Source organism: Anas acuta, chromosome 15 (genome assembly GCF_963932015.1).
Source record: "Anas acuta chromosome 15, bAnaAcu1.1, whole genome shotgun sequence".
Taxonomy (NCBI): Eukaryota; Metazoa; Chordata; class Aves; order Anseriformes; family Anatidae; genus Anas; species Anas acuta.
The window spans coordinates 13,676,423-13,694,767 of NC_088993.1; the positions used below are offsets into that span (position 1 = coordinate 13,676,423).

The 18,345-nt window shown below is 56.1% G+C and overlaps 1 long non-coding RNA gene across 1 annotated transcript; it reads left to right on the forward strand.

Annotated features, from left to right (window-relative positions):
- The first annotated feature begins 831 nt into the window (after positions 1 to 831).
- Positions 832 to 17,404, forward strand: LOC137864877 (uncharacterized). Its single transcript, XR_011101671.1, has 3 exons — positions 832 to 958; positions 6,819 to 6,941; positions 8,876 to 17,404. It is a non-coding gene; the product is annotated as an uncharacterized lncRNA (long non-coding RNA).
- Positions 17,405 to 18,345: the final 941 nt, after the last annotated feature.

Here is an 18,345-nt window from a genome sequence, read left to right on the forward strand (position 1 = left end):
TTCGAGCCCACGCTGCATCTGCAGCAGCAGAAAAAGGGGAGGTTTGGGGGAGCTCAGGGCCCGGTCCCATCTGCGATGCACGGGTCCCTTCTCCTCCCACCAGTGCTGGTTTGAGGCAGCCCCAGCAGGAACCAGTTCCTGGCACTCTGAGATCTACAGAAACCAGAGGTGGCCCTCGAGCTGGGTGGAAAGTTGGTTTGAGACTGAGGAAACCAACAGTAGTTTCACTTTGTGTTGTGTTTTCTTTATTTTTCTAACACTGAGTGTGATCTACAGACGGGCGAGCACCTTGAGTTCAAGGGCATTTGTAGTCTGGGCTGTGTCGCTGCGTGGGGATGCCCCAGGGAAGCCGGCTCGGTGATGCCGACTGGAATGGTTTAAGGACACCTCCTGGGGCTTTGCCTGGCAGCGTTTTGCTCTCCAGCCTCCAGGATCCGCAGCACCCACGGGTGAGAGTGCAGAGCTGGGTTTTCACTCATGCACAGCCGGAAGGAGCTCGGGCCCCCTGTGGCTGCACCATGGCCACCTCCTGTCCCAACATCAGCTGGGTCACTCCAACTCCTCCAGCGGGGACTCGGGGACTCTGCACCCTCCCCGTGATGGCACGGCGCCGCTCGGCAATGAATCACAGCCCGGCGCCGACAGCATCCCTCTCCATACCACACCTGCCACGCTTTGGTTCGCCCTTCCCCTGGACAAGTTTTTCCCCCTCCCTTTGAGAGTGGCTCTTTTCAGCCAACCCTGAAAGGGCCCTGTTCCCCCGTGATGGATTGCACCTGATTTCAATATCAATGAGGGCATCGGGCTCTGCTCTGGAGCCCCCGGCAGCTTGTTTAGCCGAGGTTTGTTAACAGGGTCGCCCTCCTCCTGCCTTCCCTTTCTGCTTCCTCCTGCAGTGCTCCAGGGAGCCAAAGCTGTGGCTGATCCCATCCTCGGGAAGGGTTTCTCCTGCCAACAGGTCAGGCAGGATGGGTGGTGGGTGCACGGTGCTCGGGTGCTGGACCGTGCGAGCAGGGCAGGATGGTGAGCGTGGGGCCTCCGCCGCCTGCCCGAGGAGGTGGCGTTGCCATGGTTCCTCCTTTCCCTCTGCTGATTTAAAAAAAAAAAAAAGAAAGAGAAGAAAAAAAGATGATCCTTTCTTTTCCCCCAGCCTTTTATCTTCCTCTCTAAGGCTGTTGCTTTGAGTCCTATGTCGAATGCGTCCATTGCTAAAGGAGCCAGAGGGTGCCATAAATCCAGGCGGCCCTGAGCGATGCCTCTTGCCCCCACCCCATCCAACGAGTGCCTTTGTTGTTCCCACTGCCTGTGATTTATGGCCCTTGAGCCGGGGCTGTTCCCAAGAGAGCTGTCCCCTTTGTCCCCAGGCCTCAGTAGAGGCACTGGGTACATGTGAGCTGTGCGGTGTCTCCGTGCCAGCCTCACCCGTACCTGTCCCAAAACCAGCAGCATTGCTGCGTGCCAGGCCCAGCCTGAGCAGACACCTGGTTCTCTGTGTCCCACAGGGATCAGAGTCACGATTGCAGCCCCTGGCTAAACAGCTTTTTAAAGCTATCCTGGGCTTTGGAGATCCGCAGCTAAATTCCCATCATGTGAGCCAAGAGGGTGCCAGCTTCCAGGCAAGGTGCAGCAGGCAGGCAGCCTGGCCAGGCTGCGAACGTGCTTCAGAACCACCAAGCTGCAGCTCTCTGAGAGCAGCTGGTGGGTTTCTTTGGCAATAACCCCTCTTGCTATCTTTATATCTTACCTGAGACAGCAGAGAGGGCAGAAACCCCATTTATTGATATCTCCTGCACAAGCCAAACCATCCCAGAAAAAAACACTCCTTAGAGCCAGGGGTTCCTGCTCAGAGCCCAGATGAGGGGATGGGGAAGTCCCATGGAAAAGGTGAAGAACAGGGCTGGGAGGCACACAGCCAGCCCTCCTGACCCGCAGGGCAGTGCCCTGGCTCTCTGCCCCACCGCACCCTGTGGGGCTCCCAAAAACGTGCCTCTGTGCCCAGAGATTGTGTGGGAGCAGGGAGTCAGAGACAGGGCTTTGTCCCCCCTCTCCTCTCCCCTCCGCTGGGTTTGGTTAAGCTTCGTGTCACGGATAAGAGGAAAAGGAAAACAGGGAGAGGGGAAGCGACGCAAACTGTAAAAACAGCAAAGGAATCCTCCAGCTCCCTGGGGAGCTCAGGAATGGGAATGAGGGTCTGCATTTTCCAATGGGAAGCACCCAGGGACAAATAAACCCTCCAGATGAGCCGGAGAGGTGAGTCCTTCCAGACGAGGTCAAGACACTCGGGGCTGCCAGATGGCTCTTCCTCTGCTGGCCCCCAAAGATGTCCTTCGGGGTCCGTGTGTCCCATGTCCTTGAGCAAGTATTTTGGTTTTCTGTGGTGGTTTTGATGCTGCTCCCAGGTATGTGAGCAGTAACAGCAGTGCAGCCCCTCTGGGCTCCGTTGGCAGCAGAGCAGCACAGCCATCCCACACCAGCTCTCGTCAGGACCCGGATGGTAAAATCTGACCCTGATTGGGGCCGTCCTTTTATTTGGCAGCTGGCAGCTGCTCTCGCACGCAGCACAAAGCAGCAGAATGGCTGATGTGGTGCTTACAGCCCCGTGGTGACGCTGAGTGACAGCAGGCTGTGTGACCAGGATGCAGCTCAGCCTCCCACCGCGTCCCCTTGGGGTCCCCATGAAGTAGCCAGGGTGGCTGTCCCCAACCCAGCACCCGAGCTGGGGTGTCCACTTCTCCCTGCCAGCAGCTGTGGGGCCATGGGGATGAGTCTTTGGTATCGCCCATCCCTCCTGCCCCTGTCTGACCAGGTCAAGCCTTGTCCCCTGAGCTTCTCATTTCGTATCCAGCCTTTAGAAGAAGGCAGGTCCCCAACACCCAGCAGATCCCCTGAAGGGTCACGTCCTTTTTGTCTTCCTCACTCAGGAGGCTCAAATGAAGCCTCTTGGTGACCACGGTGTGTGACATGCACAAGGGATGAGGCACAGCCTGGAGGTCCTGATGCTCCTTAAAGCCCTGTTGAGGCACTGCTTACAGGCAGTGAATTGAGGCAAAAGTCCAAGTAGAGAGAAAAGCCAATAATTTGTAATCCCTGGGAGCACACAGCCCTGTACAGCTGGCCCTGGTGATGCACTGAGGTCCTCTCAGGGAACAAATCCTGACACCTAGGTGCCCACACTGCAGCCCATCCCCAGAAGGACACCCTGTGCTGTGCCACGAGAGATGCTCCTCGCCCTGCTGCCTCTCCCCAGGGCAGAAGGTTTTTGCTGGCTTTTACTGAGATCCCTCTTTCAAAGCCGGGGCTGAGCACACAGCTGGGCAGGTGCCAGGCTCCTATTTCGGAGGCGAGCTCGGAGCCCCGTTCTCCGGCGGAGCCGCGGGGGCTGTTGGCAGCAAGGCGAGCAGCTGCGCAGCAAGGCGTTGCATCACGGAGGTGGATGTAGGTGCGGCCCCCGTGGCGGGCTGTTCGTGCCTTGGGGCTACTCTTTGCTGCGGTGTCTGACAGATGCTGGCAGGTAGGGGCTGGCCGGCAGGATCAGCGCCGTCTGAAACATGAACGCACACCAGAAAAAGGTGCCGCAGGGCAGGGACGGGCGCGCACGCTGGAGCCCTGACAGCTGGATTTCCTGCGCCTGGGCCAGCTCCCTGCCACGGGTCTCCCCACAGTCCCTATGCAGCTCTGGGTGCTTGCAGATGAGGAGTTTGGGTAAATTTGGGTAAATTTTGCATGCAGCGAGGAGCCCGCCTCGCATAGGAGTGCAGATGCTCCCCGCACAAGCCCTGCCACCACCCACCAAGCCGTGGTGCACAAGGCAGAAGTATTTGGGATTGCACCAGTTCTGTCTCCGTGGGCTTTCCAAGGGAAGCCCCAGAAAGAATTAGTAGGATTGTTCTCTCCCCTTTCTTCTCTGGAAATTCCCAATGTATGAGTTTTCCACCCAGTCTGCGTGGCAAGGAATGCAGTTTTGGTAGCTCCTGCTCTCCCAGTCCGTCCCGTGTGGGAAACGTGGGCATGGTTTGTGTGCCAATGATGCCGTGTTGCACCACGTGTCCTTCGAGGGCTTTTGGCAAGCTCTGGGACTAAAACCAAGAAGTGTTCCTGGGAGTGACACACACAGAGATGCCCGTAGTATTAACCCGGGCAGCCTTGTGGCGTGCAGGGCATCGGAGTTGTGGTTAATTCAATCATGGTCCCCATAGAAACAGGGGAAGAATTGGAGGAATTAGATATTTACTTTCATTTCTAGTGGCAGCCTTCATCCTGAGATTAAACGGGAGCCAGCCCCTCGCCCCGCACACACAGCAGCTCCAGGGCAGCTTCTGCAGCGGGCGAGGGAAGAAAAGGCCGCTTGTTTCTTGAGATGCCCTTTACTATTCAAGCTCCTTCTACATGTTTTTATTCAACTGCATCTTGCACCAGGCATCAAACAAGCCCAAGACTATTATGTGCTGAAAGCTTTCCCTGTGGAGCGAGCTGCTTGGATCCGCCTGGTGTTTTCCAGTCCATCTCCCCAGTGAGACATGCAGACAAGTTAAAACAGGCACATTTCAACAGGGCCCAGAAAGAGGATGGCGGAGGATTTGCCAGGCACACAAGGGCTGCCTCCCCTCGCTCCCTCTCTTTTGCAGTGGAAATGGGGAAGGTCAGTGCTTTCCCAGCTCCAGATGTTGGGATTTTCTCACCCAGCGTGGAGCCGGGCCCTGGTGAGGTGGGGAAAGTCACCCCGTGGTGGCAGGGAGGGGATGGGGAGCTGCCTGATGGGGCTTGGAGCAAGGGTGGGGACTTTGCTGCTGATGTGAACTGACGGGAGAGCAGGCGAGGGATGCTCTCATCCGGCAGCCCCACAATGTGCCTCACACCCGAACCCAGGTGTCCCTCGAGGCTTGGGGCGTGGGGTTGAGGTTTGGGCATTTCCTTCCCAGGTGGAAATTTTCCTTTACCCAGCACTGGACGCGTTCTCTGGTGGCCCAGGGTGGTCCCCAAGGGGAGTTTACCCCATGCTGGAGCTGGGCTTTACACTTTTCTGGGCTCTCTGGGGCTGGGGAATCAGCTCCAAGAATGTGAGTTGCCATCCTGGCAGCAGCGTTTGTTCACTACATGCATCCAAAAAAAGCAGTTTGCAGAAGAAAGAGGCTTAGGTGAAAGGCTGGTCAAAGTGTGGAGGCAAAAAAGAGAAGAGACAGTGCAGAAAAAGGGGGAAGAGGAAAGAGGAACTCTGTGGGGCTAAGAGGCATGTTTTAAGAGGATCTTCACCTTTATCCAGACCAGCCCCTTAGTCCGTCATTGTGAAAACTTCTGCTTACAGAAGCTTGGCCCCAGAGCTGGTGAACAGGATTGAGTTCACAAAAAATGTGCCCTTTTGTGGGGAACCAACAATGTGCAAATTCAGGTCAAATGCAAATGCAGGGCTTCAGCCAAAATGAGTGAGGGAAATCATTTGGAAGATGTCGAAACATCTTGTTTCAACACTTTTCAAAACAAAACATTTATGGCTTCTTCATTTCAAAATAACTTTTCCTATTTGAACAGCGCTCTGTGTCAAAAGGAGAAGAGTTCAAAAGGTGCAAAAGACCCCAAAAGGGAACAGATCATTGTGGGCTTGGCGGCAGGGATGTTTCAGGTCGAGCTGAGCCGACTCTTTTTGGTGTCTGATTGACATTTTTCCTCTTGATACTTTTTTTTTTTTTTTTTGGTGTGGAGTGAGCGGAGAAATCCCATCCCACAGAGCATCCCTATGGACTGAGGATGGAGTTTGCAATGCAACCACCACAAAACACCCCTTTTCTGCTCAGAAGCTGCTTTTTGCCCATTTCCATGGCACCCCACTGCCCTGCCCGTGCGGTGCCTCCCGGCGGAGAGGACCCCATGCACCCGGGTGCCGTCCCTTTTTTCCCTTTTTCCCCCTCTGCTTTTCCACTCCAGCAGGCGAAACGGGAGCAGGACAGCGGGTGAAAGCATCCCTTTGTGCGAGCTGAACGCGGGCCATGTGCCCTGCCAGCCCGCCCGCCCCACGCCGCGCACCCAGCCCCAGATTAGCGTGGCTATCAGGACACATTTAGATATGGACCATTTCCTCCGCCGTCGCCGGCGCAAGGGGGGACGGAGTGTGGGAAAGCTTTTTCCAGGGCGCGGGGCCCTTCTCTCGCCCGCGTTTTGCCCAATCCCAGGGCCTGGGATGGTGGCTAATCGGATTCCCACCGCGCCGGGCGCGCGGCGTGTGACCCTCCGGGGGTGCGGAGCCCTGTGGGAACCAGGGCGAGGGAGGCTCTGCCAGAAAGGGGGAGATTTTTCAGGGTTCAATAGTCAAGGTCTTTTCCAGCAGGCCACTGTGCCTCGCAAGCTCGCATCCCACCTGTGATGTGGTTGGGGTGTTTGTGTGTGCGTGTGTGTGTCCCCAAGCTGGGGACAGCCCAGCCGAGCTGGTGGCATTAACCCTTGGTGGGCTGGGTCACTGGAAATGAGGTTAGAGGGGTGGGAAAGGAGGGGAAAGGCAGATGCTGTGGTGGAGGCTGCATCACACGGTGATTGTGGGAGGTTTGGGTCCAGCTGGGGTCCAATCTGCCACCCTGCTGCCCCGTGGGCTTTACAGTACTGAGCAGCACATGGGCAGTGTGTCCCTGCTCCGGGTCCCCAGAACCGGGTGCTACATGGGGGCACCCTGCCAGATGGCACTGGTACCCCCTTTCTGCCACTGAATAGGGGCAATAGAGAGGCTATGTGGGTTCTTCACAACGAGGGGCACGATGGGGAGTTCTGGGTCCCTGTTCCCCTAAAACCCTGTGGTTTGATGCAAGTTGTTGTGTGCTCTTCTCCCTCCTTAGCAGCCACAGCACCGCTCCCCCAGTGATGGGGACCATCAGGGCTGGTGTTGGTGGATGCCAGGGCTGGGAAGAAAAGAAGCTGTGCCCCATGGTGGGGGTGAGGACACCCAAAAGCTGGGACTGGTGAGTGTAGAAGGACAGGAGGTGTCTCTGGATGGTTATTCCCTGCTGTGGAGGGGTTTTGCAGCCAACGGGCCATCCTGCTGCTGCGGGCTCACTCCATCATCAAGGCAAACCTTGGGAAAGGCCCCGGGGACTGCTGCTGGGGCAGCCCGTGGGAATGGGCTGGAGCAGGATCCCCCGCGGGGCCATTTCCCAAAGGCAGCGTCAATCCTGCCACCTCCTCCTGCCACCCCTGCGGCGCCTCCGCGCCCGCTCCCGTGCTGCCCGTGGCCCCCCGCCGGGCAGGGGCTCCCCAGGCCCGCGGCCACGGCGCGGGGAAGGCAGGATGGCAAACTTCACACCATGGTGTCAGGCCAGCTCCCAGCACGCCGCCACCTCCTCCTCCTCCTTCGGCTATTGCTGCGAACGCATCAGCGGCAGTAAAGAGGTTAATGGGAGCGGGAGGAGGGAGCGGGGGAGAGCGAAGCTGTTCCCATGAACTGGCTCCAAGGCTTTTACAGAAGCGGAGCATCTGGCCACGGGGCTCATTTGCCCCGGAGCAGATGGTCCTGTCCTCTGTCCCCGGCCTGGGCGGTGGGGCTGGGGCTGATGCTGAGCCCGAGGAGCCTTTTGTCACTCGGAGATTTCGCAGGAGGCAGCGCTGAGTCCCACGGGGAGGGGGAGAGAGAGAGGAGAGGTCCCTGGGATTTCTCAGGAGTTCTCAGCCTAAACAAGCTCCTGTAGGTGATTTTTTTAAAGCCTCCAGAGCTCAGGGCTGACCCCTTCACCCAGAGCCCCAGTGCTGGGCTCACAAGGTCCAGGCATGCCCTGCAGGCTGCTGTGGGGCTGCCTGTGTCCATACTGGGGAGATCCACCCCAAAACCAGCCGCCACACTCACCATGGGGCTGAGCAAGATGTTGTGTGGAGAGCACCCTTGCCAAGGATGCCACAAAAAAAGATTTACGATGTGATGGTTCAGTGCTGTAAGCAGAGCTGAACTCAGCAGGCTCCTGGGTTTCCTAAGAGGATCCTCCTCGTGCTGTGCTGGAGGTTTCCCTGCCTGGGGCTGCTGGGCAAGGCTGGAGCATGATGCTGGAGCAGGACCATGGCATGAATTGTGCCTCTGGGTCATTTTCTCTCCGTCGTACCAGGTGTGACTTTTATCATTGGAGCTTGGAGCATTTTGCAATCAGCCTTGTGTCCCTGCCCTGTCCTGAGTCCCCTGATAACAGGGGGCTGGAGGGAGCCAAGGTGCCTCTCTCTTCCCATGTCACCTCCAGCTGGGGCATGCCAGGCTCCACCTCCATCCGTGCTGGAGAATAGCCCCCTTGCTAACCCCTCTCTGCAGAGAGACTCGAGCTTCCTGATTTATCCATATCTGGGATTGCAATCTCCAGCAAAATAGCTCTGGGCCGTCTCCTGAGCAGCTGTGACATAATTATTGTTACCAGAGATTCAGGCAAAACATCCCTGTGCTCTCTGAGCACTGCAGCACTTTCTCACTGCCGCTCTGAAGCAGCCCCTTCCTCTTCCAAATTTCTGCACCAGGGTGGAGGATGTGAGGTCCTTTTCTAGGATCGGTTTTGCCCTTCATTAGGGGACTTCATACCATGACACCTCTTGCCAGACTCTTAAAGCAATGACCCGTCCTCATATTCTATAGTTGTTTTTATTATACCATGATTTTTATTTTACAGTGACTTTTACTTTACAGTGATTTTTATTTTACTGTGATTTTTACAGATGCTGCATTGCTGGAGGGTCCTGAGACTTCTCTGTGCAGGGGGAGAGGATTGGCTTTGCCAGCTCCTCAAGGATTTGTCTCGAGCCTAGCCTGAAGACCTGTCTGTGCCCACGGAGGTGGGAAGAATGGCTGAGCTTGTCTGGGCCTTCAGATGGGCCTCCATTATCCCCAACATCCCATGGAAACCATCTTCCCCCATTCCTTTGCCAGGAATAAAGAGAACTGATGACATCTGCAGCGTTACCAGCACGTTCCTCAGCCCTCCAGGTCTCCCAGCTTCCAGGACAGCTGTAAGTTATTCTCGGAGAGCCTACATCCTCCCATCCCTCTGGATTTTCCTACCTTGGCTCCACCGCGTCCCAAAGGGAGGACAACGCTCGTACGGATCTTCCTCTGGAAGCCTGTTTACCAGAGGACGGGAGCGGTTTTCCAGATGTTCTGGAGGGAAGTGGCTCCATCCAGGGACCTGCCCATCGCGCGCTGCCTGTCCCCGCTAGGACATCTTTTTCCTCGCGTGGAGGATGTGTGTGTGCGTTCGGCAGCCGGCCTGGCTCGCAGAAGCCTGGACCCGCTCCCAGACACCTTGGCCTGGGCCACGTCCGACAGGCCGCACGCTTGCACAAGCCGCGGGAGGCGGCCTCGGGGGGAGGCCGGCCTCGTGCCAGCCTCGCTGTCGTGCTCCCCAGCTGCGGCACAGACCTCTCTGCTCATCCAAAAACATCCCTCCCCAGATGGAGGCACGCCCGGAGGTCCTGGTCCCTTCCTGGAGAGCCATCCTGGATGGCACAGACGCCCCTAGTGTCTCCCACCTGCTTGCCCTGTTGTCCCCAAAATGCTCACATGCACAATTCCTCCCAAACTCGGCGTGCTGGCCCACACCAACCCACCGAGGGCACCCGGGCAGAGCGTTGCTCTTCCCAGAACCCATACCAAGGAGCCTTCTTGGTTGAGAGAACTGAGAATAATAAAAGGCAACGCAACGAGCCCAAGTGCGATAGGAAGCGGGTAGCAGGGCGCTAAAGACGACGGGGGAAAGTCGATGGCAAGCAGCTGCAGCGCAGATGCGGAGCAGAAATGAAAGCCTCCTCTCCGAGGGCAGGCCGTGACGAAGCCGCAGAAGCAGCCTGGGATGAGTAAATGGGTTTATCGCGAAGGGAGGAGGTCGTTTGTCACCTTAGGCAAAACCAGCGTGTCACAAATGGGAAACTGCAAATTCTCTGTGACAGTGTGCTGCAGCGGAGAGAAACCACAGATGATGCCGAGGAGAGGAGCCAGGACACCGAGGCATTCAGAGGAAGCCCTGGGCAGGAAGAGAAAGGTCTTGATCCAACTACATCCCGTGTTTAGGTTTAAGCAAGTAAACAGTCCCATTCACGCTCAAGTGCTTTAATGTTTTATTGGGCCAGGATTTCAGAAGTGATGAAAAGTCTGCATGAATCCAGAGCAGAGACTCAGAAAAGAGAGGGGAGAGGAACCGATCAGTCAGCGCGGGAAGGCTGGAGATAAGGGATGCGTCGCAGGCTGCTTTCTATCAGCGAGGCTTCACCGGGGTTACGCAGCTCCTCAGCAGCGAGGAGCCACAAGTGGCTTCACACGGACTCAGCACAGTTAGCATCTGCAGTAAATCAGGCAGTTTAATGGGATCGGGGCCGGGAAGGCTGCTGATTTCTTTGGGAAGGAGAGGCGCTGCAGGCTCCTTCGACTTGTCAGTGCTCTTGATGTCATCCCAACTGGGACGGGCAGGGGCATGCAGCAGCCAGGCCATGCCGATGCTGGAAGGGGCTGGATGTTCCCAAAAGGGACACCTGGCACACAAGCTGGGGCTGCAGCACAGCCTGAGGACTGATGTCCTTCCTGCGTACCCGGCAGGCAGGTGTCCCCCAGCTTCGTGAGGGGTTGTGGGTGCTCTGTGCATGGCAGTGCTAAAGGGCATGGGGGAGAAAACAAGACAGCCCTGTGCCTTCTCCTGCATTTCCCCATTTCTCACTGAGTTTTTAGGGTTCTTGCTGTGTCAGAGCCAGGGATGAGGGGATGCATCCTCCGCCCCACCCCCACTTATATATGGTGATCACCATCCGTCCCTCAATGTGTGTGTGTCTCACCCTCTCCATCTCCATGCTCATGCTCAGGGGATGCTTGCCAAGGGCACAGGGCTTCCATCCATACCTGCTCTTTCACGGATGTCTGAGTACAGAAGAGCCAGCGCCGGCGAGCAGCTGTCGGCACCAGGTCCCTCCGGACCACGGGACAAGCCGCCCGGCGGGCCGGTCGGGAGCGCCGGTGCCTTTCGGCATTGTCCTACAGCTCCCGGCCCAAGCCCTGCCGCGGGTTCCCACAGCTGCGGGACAAAGGAGAGACAACAGGCTCCTCTGGGGACAAAACCTAATCTGAGAGATACCGGGCTGAGAAAGCTCTTCCTAAAAAAGCCACAGTCAAAAGCTCTCGGATGCCCTGCATCCGCGGATACCCGATACGGCCGCCTGCGGTACGATTACCTCCAGGCAGGCTTTGTCCGCTGCGGCTCCCCTGAATGTCACACTTGTTCCCAAATACCAGCAGGGAACAATGCAGGGGCAACACAAGGAAAAGCCTCCTCTGTCCCTCCCGGCCTAAGAGTAAATATCAAATGCCGGTGCTGGAGGGGAGGGAGGGGAACGGCGAGCGAGGAGACAAAAAGGAAAAAGCCCGCGGTCGAGAAATGCCATGGGGAAACTGGGTCATGGCTATAGGGTGACAGGCAGAAAAGGGGCCCTGCTCTTGGATGTGTTTGGTGGCCTCTTGAGCAGCCCCTTCACGCACAGCTGCTGCAGCCTCTTCCCCACGGACTGAATGGTGTGAGCTGGATGCAATCTGGTTTTCCATCCTTATCTGCCCTCCCTGCTGGCGGTGAAGTCAAGTCCTCTTCAGCCCCCTCCTTCCTGGAGCCCACGCATGGTTTCTTCTTCTCACAGCATGTCCGTTTGTCCCTTGAAGGGAGCGTGTGTCCAGCTGAGTGTGCCAGCGGGATGGTGGTCAGGCTTTGGTGCAACCTTATAATGCATCACTGGGAGGATGGAAGGAGGCAGAGCGGCAGGAACAGGAGGAAAATGACCTAGAGAAACAAATCCAACCATGTTAAAAGGCACTGTAATTCATTGCCTCCTCCTGTAAGGATCCCCCTTTCTATCAGTGACTGAAATAAATATCTCAAAGAAAGTGGAAAAGTGAAAGCTGGGTTTGGGATGTGTGGTCCTGGACTGAAAGGTGTGCAGGGAAGGGACACCTGTCCTCTCCTCGGCCAGCCTACAGAGCAGAGAGGACACAGAGGGATCCAGTGGTCCTGTGCAGTAATGAGACCCTGGGGGCAAGGCTGGAGGCAAAATTTCACGGTGTCCCCTTCGGTGGTGGAGCAGGATGGATTGGTAGGGTGGGCCATAAAGGGAAATCCTCCAGTGAGAGGAGTGACCCCCCTGAACGAGCAGCAGCAGGGCCAAGTGCTGAAGCTGCATTTTGGAGATGAATGGAGTCTCACATGTTGCAAGAGCTGATGGAAGACTTCCTGCACAGAGAAGACAACTCAGGAGCAGCCCCTTCTGTTGCCAAACGGCCACACAGGGAGTGTGACCTTGTCCCATCAGATAAGGAGATTTATTCTGCTCCTTTTGATAGGACATCGATTGAGGTTTCCATGCTTGTGAGGGCACTGGGGGTTCAAAGGGCCAAAGGGACAGCACGGAGCAACAAAACACAAGGCTCTTGGCTTTGCCCAGAGATTTATGGACACGGTTAGTCTCAGAGCAAGATTGGTATGAACATCCCACTGCCTGTGCCCAGACCAGAAAGGCAGACTCCATCAAACCCGCCACACTGAGATGAACTCAAAATAAGCCTCAAGACCCTTGGCACATCGGGAGCCCAAATATTTTGGTGCTCCAGGACAGATGGGCTCAGCACACAACAGAGCAGGAGAGCAGACCCACGCCGGGAGGGCAGGCTGGCTGTCTTGTGCCGGCTCTGAAGCGAGCCAGGGCCAGCTCCAACACTCACTCAAGAAAAATAGCTGTTTCAAGAGGATGTGGCTGTGCATTTCTCATTTTTTGGGGGCAAGATCCTCAGCTAGGGCAACTCCAGTGTTGTCCCCAGTGGCGCTGTGTCAGCCTGGGAGTGCTCCCTTGGAAATAAAGAGCAGCTGCAGGTGCTGCAGAGCAGGGGGCTTAGCTGAGGGGTTCTCCATGGACGGAAATCACTGGAGATGAAAGGGCTGAGCCCAATTTCGGGCTGGTAATCCCTTGCCACCTGTGCCTGTGAGGCAGGCGGAGCAGCAGGGCCGCATGTGCTCCTCCAGCTCACTGCCTCCAGGAAGCTTCCCCGCACTATTTTTGCAGCGCTGACCTCATTGCTCGGATCAGCCTGCCCTTTTCCAGCTTCCTCTCCCTGATATCTGACTTTTGCCCCGTATTTCCTCACACGTTGAGCAATCACCTTAAGACTCTCTTCTCATTTCTTGAATTCTTGTTTATCTCCCCGCTCGGCACGGGGCTCTGACGGGGCCCTGCCTTCCTGTCCTGCCTGGCCAGTTCCTCTGTTTACCTATAACACAAATTATACATTTTTTTTCCTATGTTTTGCTTGTTTATTTGATTGTTTTCTGTTTGTTTGCCTGTTTGTTTTGTTTCTAACCCAAAGCAACTACTCAATACTAGGAGAAATGTTTTCTCCTCTCCTTGTTGCCCATTTCTCCATGGTCCCAGCCACCTTCTCCAGCTCTTACCACCTGCAGAGGGTTTTGCTCCTGTCCTCACCATGGTCAATGTCTAAAATCCCTGCTGCAAGCAGTAATTCCCTGCTTGGCAGAGCCTGGAGTCTCCCGAAGCCTCTAACCAGTCCCATACTGGCCACGCTTGGCTTGCAGGGAGGTAAGGGCCTCGATCCCAATGGGACGCAGAGGGGAAATGAAAATCCCTTTGCTCCCCCACCTCCCTGAGCTCCCCCATGACCCCTCTCCCCTCGGTGATCCCACACTGTTCCCTCACAAAGCAAATTCTTCCTGGATTATATTTTAATATCTGCAAAGCCTCAAGTTTGAAAGAAAAACAAATGTGAAACCAGCTCATGAATCTCCTCGATGTGAACAAGGAGAAGCCGCCTGCGTTGCTCCTGAGAGCTTGCAGAGGAGCCCCGTGAGCGGATTAGGGTGGGCAGAGCTGACAGCCACGCACTCGGTCAAACCCGGGGATTGAGATGTCAGGAGCTTAAACCAAAAAGAGACGGGACGGGCACGCAGTGCAAGGGGAGAGCATGATGGCGAGCATCTCGGGTGCTGAGCTTCCCTTTCCCCATGTGTTTCTGATCCATATCTCTGGGGATGCACCAGGAGCACGGTCCTGAGGAAAACCTGCCTGTGGCAGCATCTCATCCCCCAGAGACTGGGATCTAGCTGGGAAACAAGGAAAAGCAGGTCTTGCTCTTCCCTGGGCTTTCCCCTTTTGCATTTGACCAAGTTTGAGCTTGGGGGGAATGACAGATTGTACATGGCCAGCCCTCGGGCTGCTCCCTGCTCAGCACATGGGCTCCCTGCTTGCTCCAGAATAAAAGCTGAATTATTCTGTAAAACCCAGGAGAACGATTCTTGGCTAAAGTCTTTTGTCCACCAGAGATGATAACCCACACCAGGATGCTGTTCCCAAACAGGGATGGCAGCTAATTCTCTGGACAGCGCCTGAGACAAACCCCAAAGAAATGTCCCTGTCTTCTTCAGGTGCAGCCCTTTGAGGTTGGAGAATAAAGGGGACACTCAGAGGGACAGGACAGAGGCTGCCCTGCAGCAGCCAGAGGAGCGATCGCTTTGGCAAGGACGCCTCGTCCCGTCCGAGAGTACAAAATGCATTGCCTCCACCCTTCCTGATGTGAACCTTTCTGAGGGAAAGCCTTGGGGAACAGCACTAAGGAGTTTCCTCGCTTTTTGCTACCAGGTCCTGATGATGGCCACTGGCCTCACTTTCCCCCAGGTGACGGGGGTGTGCAGATGTATAATTTTCTGCACTATCATTTCCCAGCCATATATTTCGTGCAAATAAATCCGGGTCTGAAGCAAGGTTCTGGGTGTCAGGAGCATCTTTTCTTCCTCTGCTTGTGTTCTTCCCACTGGGCTCACGCATATGGGACAGTGATTTAACAGCCCTGCTCAAATCCCCCTGTGAGTGACCGGCGCTGGGCATCCCTGTGTGAGGCTGGCACAGGGCAGGAGATGGAAGTGTTTGTGGGGCTGGGGGCTGGCCCTGGACTGAACAGCATCTGAGGGGGTTTCTGGGACTGACTGAGCTGGGAAGAAATGTTCTGAATGCTCTTCTTATTGACACATGGCTTTGTTCTGGCCTGTCTATGTGTTGGGGCTTAAAATATTCTCTTCCCAAAGGGATCATCTGTTCTTGGTTAGCTACCACAAGGCCATCCCATGGCATGGGTGGATTTCAAGGGATAGAAGGGCTTGTCATAAAAGGCTCTCAACTCCCCAGAGGCTATAAAAAGTGCATTTTTAATGAAGCTTAAGAGGTGGATCTGAGTGCTTCTGAACAAGGCGATCCTGCAGCAGCTGGGCTGAAATGCATTCACATTGGGAAATCGTTTCTGTGTGTGCCAATATCGCAGGAGCAAATATTGACTTACAAGTATTCCACTCGCATCTGTGAAGAATTCTTCCTCTCTTTTTCAAGTATCGGTCCTTTCCACCTGGAGCCTTTCTCCTGAACTAATGGCTGTTATTAATTCTGGTGTTGGTAACATCCTTGTCCTCAGGCTGTGGGTGTGCGCTCAGGGCTTTCATGGAAACACAAAGAGAAGATCACCCTCGCTGTGCTGAGACAGATACCTGCAGATTTGTTGGGGAACCTTGGATGTTTTGGGTTCCCTGTCTTGAGTAGTTTCTACATCTGTTCATGGTTGATCTCCGTTTTGGAGAGACTCCATCAGCTCCACCAGGGTCACCCTCGAGGATGCTGCACTTCGGTGTCAGAATAAGTGGTTCCTTATATATATACAGTGTCTTTCTCTGCCTATGAAGCTTCACAGCCTACATGAAGGCTTCCCAGAAGGTGCTGTGGAATGAGTAACATGCTGTAAGATGGATGTGGAGAAAGGCGAAGAAGTGCTAACGTTAAGCCCTGTGCCCCCACCCCTATTGGCAGCGTGGGGTGAGAGGTAGCAGAGATGCTTGGGGGAGACACAAGCAAGCCCTTCTGCCCCAGAGGGGCTGTGCTGGGACCCTGCAGTGTTTCTGGGTCTCAGAGGAGCTGTTAAAGGGAAAACCACGTGCACATTCCTCAGCACAATGGAGCCCTGAGCCAGGACGATGCTGTGGTCCAGGCGCATCCTCCGAGGATGAAACCCTACAGGAATACCTGAGAGAGGAAGACTATAGTTAAACTTCCAGTTCCCCCAGAAGGTGGAAGACAATAGGCAGCCACTAAAAGGCATTTCCTGCCCTCCTATTGTTCTCCTTTCCAGGCCCTGACCAAGCTTTGCACACACTGCAGGGGGACAAACCTTCTAATTACGGCACCGGGTGATGAGCTGCGCACACCCTATTGTGTGCATCACCCTTGGAGAAGCCCCCGAGCAGCTGGACGAAGGCGTTTCTTGCACGTGTTTGCTGCTGGAGATGTTTCTCCGTCATGTTGGGCTCACCAGGTCCCCGAGCATCCCAGCTCTCCTCTGCAGAGCCTGAGCCCTGCACGGAGCTGGCACGGGGCTGGACTGTTCAGTTGGGGGACACGCAGCACATCCCCCCCCGGCTTGGGGCACCCAGACTGGCTCAGCCTCTGCCTGCCTTTATCTCATCCCGATTCCCAGTCCCAGCTCCCAATTAAATGGTAAAAACACGTGGGATCCAGGCCAGGCACGAATGGTTTCAGCGCAGCAATTAGCCCGACGTGAGCGAGGAACAATTAGCGCTGCTCGCTGGAATCCAGCCATTGTGCCTTTCATTGTATGTTTTTGCCTTAAAAGGGGGCCAGCGTGTTGGGAGGAGAGCGAGGGCCCCCGTTCGCAGAGCCGGGCTGACATTTGCACTATGTTAGTCATGCTACATGTCAACATTTTTGTGAGCTTTCCAAAAACAGAAATTCTAATGGGATGTTTTAATCCCGTCCTCACCCCCGCGCGTCCCCCCGCTCCCCCCCGTCCACCTCCCACCTCCCTCCTCCTCCTCCCCGCCTCGCACGGCGCTAATACCACCCTCTCGGCTTCGGCTCCCGGAAACCGGCCGAAGCCAGAGCAGCGAAATTCCAATTTAAACTAACATCACATGAAAAATGAACTGCTGCTTTTAATCCCCTTCGAGGGGGGAGTGGGAAAGGAGCAAGCCATTTCCCAGGGGTGCCGTGGGGAAGGGGCTTTTGGAGACCACCAAGGCAAGCCAGGGAAAGTGGTGGGTGAACAAACGCTGCCCCGTGCGCCTTTGGCAAAGGGCTTGGCAGCGGGAGACCCTAAGGGTGAGGGAGAAGCCAAGAAGCTGTGATGGCCCAGAGAGAAGCCAAGCTCCCTGGGGGCAGGCAGTGTTTGGAAATAGCCTTGGCAGGAGCGTACCGAGCTGGGGTGACACATACATGAGCAGTGCTGGATGCACGCGGGTGGCTGCGGGAGCTATCGCTGCTCCAGGGCTGCCCCGATCTCCCTGGGGAGCTGCGGGGATGGGGATGCTTGGGGCAGGGAGCCAGAGCAATTCTGACTCCCTCTGTGGCAGCAAATTTGGGGGACGTGGGGCGGTTGGTGGCTGTGAGCAGCAAGGGGGAGGCTGGTGCCCCGTCCGTCACGTGTGAACCTTAAAGCAGGAGGTTTAGGGAGTTATTAAGGCAGGTGCCTTGGGCACGCCCTGTACAAAACCTGGCTCCTGCCTCTTCCCTGGGGCAATCTGCAAACCTGACACCAGCTCCTGGCTCATTTTCAGAGCTCGGGAGAGGAACGTGACAAAACTGGGGGCTAGGAAGAATGAGAGGCCAGAGCTGAAGGGCCAGGAGCTGCCCAGCTCCTCTCAGCTCCAAGGAGCTGTGGGACTCTGCCCACCCCATGCACACAGCACACCAAACCCATTCTCCCCCTGCCCTGGGGACAGGCACCTCATGGGAAACTGAGGCACCCGCGCTGGCATCGGCTGGGGCCTCCCTCTGTCCATCCATCCATCCATCCATCTCTCCTCAGCACAGGCTCCCTTCCCCTCCTGTTTTTACCTTTGCTTTTACAATTCTCTCCCCAAAGAAAAGCTGCCCTCACGTCCCAGCCCGAGAGGGACCCCAACCCAACCCTTTCCTCCAGCATCCCCCACTCTTTGGCTGAACACTGACCATGAGAAACCAGGCCCCGCAGGCTGCCCCGTGCCCTCGCCTTTCTCTCAGGAGCAGCGTGGCCATGGGGCCGCTGGTGTCCCCCCAGCCCCTCTCCCCCCAGCAATGGGGGCCGTGATCCAGGGGGGCAGGGGGCTTGGAAATGGCCCCGCCAGGAGAAGAATGTGGGATGGGGACAAGCGAAAGGGGGGGGGGACACACACACAACCATCCCTTCCCGCCACCACCAAAGCCCGAAATTCTTAGACCTGAAGGAGTCACCACCAAATTCCATTCAACTGACAGAAAAGAAATCAAATCCTTTTAAAGAGAGCCCACTTTCCCCACAAGAATGCTCCCCCGGCCTTTTGTTGCAGCGCTTTG